A 7,533-nucleotide genomic window follows, 5' to 3' on the forward strand; every position below is an offset into this window, starting at 1 on the left:
TCCCTCACCAGTACACTTCACGTTTCCTTGAGCAAGCATCCTTCAAGTGTGAGCTGTAGCAACAGTTGGGAAGAATTCTTTTCTCCACTTCGATGAAGTTCACTTCAGTTTTGTCGGAGTGGAAGTTGCTGACATCCACATGAGACCACTTCCTTTTTAATTTACTGACTTGGGGAGTGCTGAGTGCCCCAACAGGCCCTGAATTCTCATTTCCAGTGGTGGCCTTTGCTGACAATCCCATGGTCCTGCCTGTGAAGGGCAGTGTAAAAAACATAACCAAAGGGACAACACAAACCATTATTTCTATAGCTTGGAGACTCTGAAACCAGGATTTGTTTCTTTCACAAGCAATGAAGGCCCATTCACACCTGGCCTAGTGGAAGGTGCCCATGGGAGGGAGATGGAATGAGATGGTCTTTTAAGTCCCTTCCAACCCAAACCATTCCATGATTCTGCAGTTCTAAGAGAGGTATCCTGTAATACAAATTATAATTTTTGCTCCATATAGTTGTGCTGACACTAATATGTTACTGAAGTGAGAAGACTGTACTTGATAGTGAAATAAGTTTGATTGTTCCCCTGCTGTCTATAAAATTAATATTTGATCCCAAACCTCTTGGAGTCAGTGATGGCTCTTGCTTTGCCTGGAATTAAACCCAGCCAAAGGAGCCTTTAATTTCTGTAAAAATAAAAATTAAAAGGCTCATTTTTGAAAACCACAGGTGATAGGAGAGAAAAAGTTTTAGCAGTATATAAAGAAATTAGAGCAGTTTTCCCATTATTTTTTCCAACTCTGTCTTGTTGTAATAATTCTTTACCATCTAGTTCTTGCTAGTAGCATTTTTTTCCTTTTTTCCCCCTTTTCCTTACTACTCCAGTATCTGCAGGGCTATGGAATATTGTTGCCATAGTGAATGTTGTCTGACATCAAGGGGCTGACAGTCAGGAGGAGTTATGAAACTAAGTGATGTGCTGTTCATACCATTCATCACAACAATTATTAGCGTGGAAACATGGTGGGATGTGCTGGAATTCTGCTCGTGAAGTGAAAATAACTGTGTCCCTTTGTTTCAAGCTAAAACTGATTTTGTGTTGTAGCTGGGTATGTATTTAATGAAGAAAAGCAGATCTTTGTAACGTTTCTTTTGCTGCATTCTCAGGATCCTTTCCTTCATGCTGGCACACTGCTCCAGTTAAAGGGTATTAAGTGAGAGTCCAATTAGCAGACAGCACCAGGCCACTTATGGCAATTGGTATTTATTAGCTGAGGGATGGCAGGGGACACAGAGAAGGCTTTTCATCCCTCTGGGGACTAAATCCAGCTCTTATCTAGGAAAACGGAGTGAAAAGGAGGAATTAGCTGTGCTTTATTTTGAATCCCTTACCTGGACTGGTCCAGCTACCTGTGGGTTTAATACTGAAACCCAGGAGGATTTTTTTTCCCCTGCAGAACAAGACTAATGTTGGAGGACTGAAAAGGAATAAACTATTCCTCAAAAACTCATGTCATGAAGGGAAAGATAGGGAGGCGTTCCAGGATCTCAGGCTTTTTTCTGGAAGGGGGAAATCTCATCATTTTCATTCAACATTGCAACTTACAGTGCCTTCCCTCTATTCCTGTGTTTAGGAAGGTTGTAGGCAGGTGTTTCTGTAAAGAAACCTGATTCTAGTCTCACTTCTCATCTTCTGTGATTACTCAGTACATAAAAGAAATCAGCATGTATGGTTTGCATTAGTATTAGTCATTTAGGCAGAAGGAACACAAAGAATGCAGGAAGAAAACAGAAAAAGGAGTTATTTTCCTTCTGCCTTCCCTCAAAGTAATAGGCCTTCAACCTTCACAGCCTTTGGAGTTCATATTTTCTGATGTTCCTGCAGCTAACTCACTGGAACATTATGCAGATCCCATGATTATAAATGTTAGTGGGGCTCCGCTCTCTTCTTGAGTTACTGATTAGTTGTTAATTTTTTAGTAAAGAGGAAATATTAGCCTGTGGTGTTGACAGATCTTGGTCCTCAGTTTGCCTGTGCATACAGTAAAATCTTCTTTGGTTGTGTTTGATCAGTTCACATTAGTGCCTCGACATAATCAATATCACACTGTGTTTAAAATTATCTTTTAAGGGACGCAAAGTATTCAGGTGGAAAAAAAAATCTCCAGAGACCAGCATGAAACTAATAAGATTTACTAATAGCTTTTGCTTTTGTAATTTGCAGAGAAACCAAAGAGTAGATTCTGAATAGCTGGATTCTTAATTGGATATTGATCTAAACAAATATTCTCTTTCTAAGTACCTGTTAAAATCAGTTACTGCTATTTGGGAGGACATATTATATTTATCCTGATTCCTATAGAAGTGCTGCTGCTGCTCTAAGTTGTATAAAGATGCATTAGCAGAGCACTTTTAATAGACCTATTAAATTCACTTTGCTTTGATTTACTCAGTGTTTGAGTGGAGGCTGAGTATTGTGTACAGCTGCAGGAAGAGGAGTACTGAAAATAATGTAATTATCACCATTTCTGCTGCTATTTATTTTGTTAATTTGCATGGAGCTGCACTTTATGGAGCATTTGTGCCGTATCTACTTTTAAACACACCTTATATGTGGCTTAATGTATTTACAATCCACTTTTTCTGAAAGATCCTGCTTTCAATGCCATTTTCTGGGCTGGGTTTTGTTTGCTTGATTTCTTGCTTTTCCCTGTTGTAGTGAGACAGCAAAGCCTTATTGCAGAAGTTGTAGATCATTCTTTTTCCAGACAGACTCTCTTCAAGTTAAAATGGTGTAATCACACAGGCAGAGCTGAAAAAAGCAGACAGACTATACCAGTGGTCTTTTTTATTCATTTTGCCAAGATTCTTCACAATTACAGAAACAAAAAAACCCAAATCAAACCCCAAAACTGTTGAATTAAATAAATTACTAACTGTAAAGTTTAGTGGAATATTATGATAAATGTGAATATTTGTGGATTTGGCTTCGGCTCTCACCCGTATAAATCAAGGTGGCGTATTTCAAATCAAACACATTTAATAATTTGGAGTTCTGTGATTAATTCTTATTCTGGCCTGTTCACACCTGATTTTATTTTTTTCTAAAAATGGTTAGAAGAGAAATATGATATATTGGGAGATAAAAGACCATAGGAGGGCAGTAGGTACAGTTATATCTCTTTAAAGCAGACTTCTAGAGTGCTTTCCTTGCAGTTACACCTTTATAAAACTCTTTCAAAAGTGTAGTTGAGCCCCCAAACAGTATTTTTATTTTTTTTTAAGGCATTAAAATGGATAGCTTGATTTTACTTATTAAGGAAATTACCCAAATTGATAGTGATTGTATCAGTTCAGGGAAACTGAGAACTGTCTGCCCCCCGAGCCTCAAACTCTGGAGCTATTGATCCCAGATTAACTTGACAATAACAGATTTGGCTGCTATGGTTGAAAATTGCCCAAAGAGAGCAAAAGTTATGGCTAAACTTGGAAACATTCAATGTCCTCTGACTGTGCTTCTCAAATGTCTATTTGTATTAAACTTGAAGCAACTTAATTCTGTTTAAATCTCTTACCTTTCCATGAAATTTTTGAAGTCTGCTGGTGGGTTCAAAAGCGATTGGGGGTTAGAAAGAGTCACAAATGCCAGCATGGAACGAGTGCCTGGATAAATCAGCTCCCATAAGCCAGGCAATTAAAAGGAATATTGTGATTTTCTCCTGTGCAATCCCCAGCAAGGCAAGAACAGACAGGGCCTGGTGTGGGGTGGCTCCCACCAAATGCTGAAGACAGAGAAGGTTAAAATCATCTGTGTTGAGAGGAGGAAAACTGCTTGGAACATGAGCTCACCATGCCAGGGGACTCTGGAGAGAATTTCTGGACAACCCTTTAGTGGATAAAGCTCCTGGTGTGCGAGAGGTGGCTTGGGGTGGGAGAAACTCAAACCAACCCTGTTCCAGCTGTTGGTGTCCAGGCTGCAGAAGTCACATCCTGCAGGCTGCCAGCACCACCTGGGACAGGTCCTGCCCTAGTCCATCCACATCTCCAGAAGAAACTGGGAATGTGTTTCTGTGCCCCACTCTGAGACAGGCATTGATGGCTTCTGACACCGTCCCAATTTATCAGGAGGGAAAATCCTATGGATCTTCACAAAGGCAGCATCAAACCAGTGCTGTTGGTTTATAAAAATCTCCCTGATTTTGTGTTATACTCAGATTTTAGAACAAATACCCTGAAATATGGGAGGAGGACAGAGCTGCATTCTGAGCTTGCTGTGGTTGTTGTGGGTTGGTTTTGGCTTTTTTTCTGCAATATATTATTCTGTTTGTGACTGAGATGAAGAAATACCTTTGTCTCTGTTCCAGCAATGCTATTCTGTAGGGAGTTTTTGTTCCAATCACAGATTTTTTACATGATAGTTATATTTAGCCTAAAATATTGAGACTTGAACAGACGGTACAGACTTCAGAACTATGTCTATATCTGTCTTATTTATTTGTCCTTTGAACAAATGTTTGCATAAAAAACCAGGAACTTGAAAATACCAGCAGTGACAGTGACTGGAATTAGACTGACAAGTTTGGAAAGACCTGAAGAGATCATTGGTTCTGTCTCCCCATTTTCTGCATAATTATCCTTTTCTGTGTGGGTTTTTATTTTTTTCTTTTGTCCTAACTGTTTCTTGAGGAAATTTTCATATTTTTTCCATATGTTTTGCTATCTTAAAAAAACTTTTAGCTTTTTAAATTTACTATTTTTTTTGCTATTTTAAAATATTATTACATATTTTTACTCTTTTTAAAATATTTTAAAACATTCCTGTATTTTTTACTATTATGTCATCTCCCTTTGCTCTTCTCCAGCCAATGACTGCAACTGGAGAATCTTTCTCTGTGAATTGCAAACATTCCTTTTAATAGCAAATTTTTGGTGGTTTACCTCAGTTTTAGATTTATGTGGTTAATTATTCCTCTCTGAGTTCTACTTGTTGCTTGCAGGTTTATCAGGTTTATCTCAGCTTTAATTCAGTAGCTCTGACTTCTGACAACTCTGTTGTCCAGAGTGGGCTTTCTTCCCACTTGGCCTTTTAAAGCACATATTTGAATTACTGCATCGACCCTGCACAATCTCGTATAAATTTATATTAAACTTACACAGTTTGTTATATTTTGAGGATGGGGAGGCCCTGAGTGGGGTGCCCAGAGAAGCTGGGGCTGCCCCTGGATCCCTGGCAGTGCCCAAGGCCAGGCTGGACATTGGGGCTTGGAGCAGCCTGGGATAGTGGGAGGTGTCCCTGCCCATGGCAGGGGTGGGATGGGATGAGATTTAATGTCCCTCCAACCCAAACAATTCTGGAATTGTTCAATATGATAAATATCCAACCACAGAGATGGTGCTGAACCCACTGACTCATTGAAACAGAGCTATTTCAACAGGGGGTTAAATATAGAGTTTGTTTTCATTTTCCTAAAGTGTTTTTTTTTTGAGCTGTTTTGTTTACCCTGGTTTACAGCTGCTCCCAAACCTGTTGTCTGCCCTTTGCTGATACCAGCTTCCTCCTGGGGCAGCCTGGGCACCCTGGTGCTCAGGGAATCCCATCTGTGTTCCCTCTTCCCCTGGTACATCCGGGCAGGAGGGAGGGGGTGACACTGGAGAACAGATGCTCTGGTTTGGTGTTTCCAGGAGACCTCTCCCCTTTTGCAGTCCCACAAGCACTTGTACAAACCCCAGAGCTCCTTGGGCTTTACAACACGGAGCAGACACAGCTTCAGGACGGATTAGTGTCTGTAGCGAGGTGCACCACGAGTGAATCGCGAATGAATATCAGGGATGAATAATGAATGAATAAATGCCGATCAGGGAATTCTTTCCCAGTTTAAACAGGGGGAAGAAGCAAGTCTGGCATTCAGCTCCTCCAAAAAAAGAAGGAAATAACAGGTGGTCTCCTGGTTGTTGGTTGTGGGCCAGGATGTTTGGAGTCATCACAGAAAACAGGTTTTGAATTCACCCATTGTTAGACTAAACAGAAGGAAACTATAACGAAACCCAAATATGAACACAGGACAGTACCTCAGTTTCCCAATTTAAATGCTTGTAAGAAAGAAAACATCTCTTTTTTCATAAGTGAGACTTCTCTGGGTCTTGTAAGGAGAGAATTTGTGATACCAAAGAATGGACCAGAACAAAAGTATTCTGGAGTTCTGGATCCATCTACTGGTAAGATCATTCTTTTGATATTTTGTAGGGTGAGCCACGGGGCATTAAAGAACTGTAGACAACTTCATTACCCAGATAAACTGCCTGTAGTGCTAAACCCAGTGGAATCCTAGGAACTCATAGTGGCAGCAATTTTAGTCTTCAATATTTTAATAATTTTCTTCTCTCCAGAAACAGCTCTGATATGAACAGATTTTCTTACCAAATTTCCTCAGGAAAATTTCCAGTTTTCGGAAGCCATGATCCATCAGGAGGAACTGGAGCTCCACTTCCATGCAGTGGGGAGGGCAGGTTGGCAAGGAAAGGTTACAACAGGCAAAAGAGCAGCATGAAGAATGTTTCCAATAACGGTTTTGGCTATTTGCCTGGCTCCAGAAGTGCCTCACTTTCTAGGGAAAATTGACCTCTCTTTCTCCTGATTTCAGCTGGGATAGAGTTAATTTATTCTATTATTATTTCTGTAATTATTATTACTATTATAATGATTAGATTTTACTTTATTTCAGTTATTAAACTGTTCTTATCTCGACCCACAAGTTTTACCTTTACCTGATTCTCCTCCACATCCCCAGGAGGGGAATGTGGGAGTGAGTGAACCACAATGTGGTACTTGGTTGTTGCCTGGGGTTTAACCACAAAAGACCTTCCTTATGAAGTAGAAAAAGGTATTTGTGATCTTCTTGTGGCCACTTTTCAAGCGAAGATTTTTGTTTCCGTTTAAGTTGAATGACTAAATGAAGAATTATAAGCAAGCAATTATCTCTGCTCAGCAACTCGCTGGGAAATGTGCAGGAGCAAGGTAAATGAGGAAGGGAATGCACAGGAGACAAAAATATGGTGTGGTGCAGGAATCAGCTTGATGAGAAGAGACAGATAACACCCGGCACTGAGGGCTGGTTGGGAGACTCGGTGATTCATCTTTTATTTTCGAGAAAGATTTGTGCACTCACAAAGTTCCCAGGTCTGCTCTGGTGGGACCCACCTGCAGAGCTGCCTCCAGCTCTGGGTCCCTGCTTTTAGAAGGATTTGGAGCTGCTGGAATGAGTCCAGAGGCCACGGAGATGCTCTGAGGGATGAAGCCCCTCTGGAGCCAGGCTGGGAGAGCTCTGGGTTTTCACCTGGAGAAGAGAAAGCTCCAGTGAGAGCTCAGAGCCCCTTCCAGTGCCTAAAGGGGCTCCAGGAGAGCTGGAGAGGGACTGGGGACAAGGGACAGGACACAGGGAATGGCTTCCACTGCCAGAGGGCAGGGTTAGATGGGATATTGGGAAGGAATTCCTCCCTGTGAGGGTGGGCAGGCCCTGGCACAGGGTGCCCAGAGCAGCTG

This window comes from Corvus brachyrhynchos, unplaced genomic scaffold (assembly GCF_000691975.1).
Source record: "Corvus brachyrhynchos isolate BGI_N302 unplaced genomic scaffold, ASM69197v1 scaffold544, whole genome shotgun sequence".
NCBI classification, from domain to species: domain Eukaryota; kingdom Metazoa; phylum Chordata; class Aves; order Passeriformes; family Corvidae; genus Corvus; species Corvus brachyrhynchos.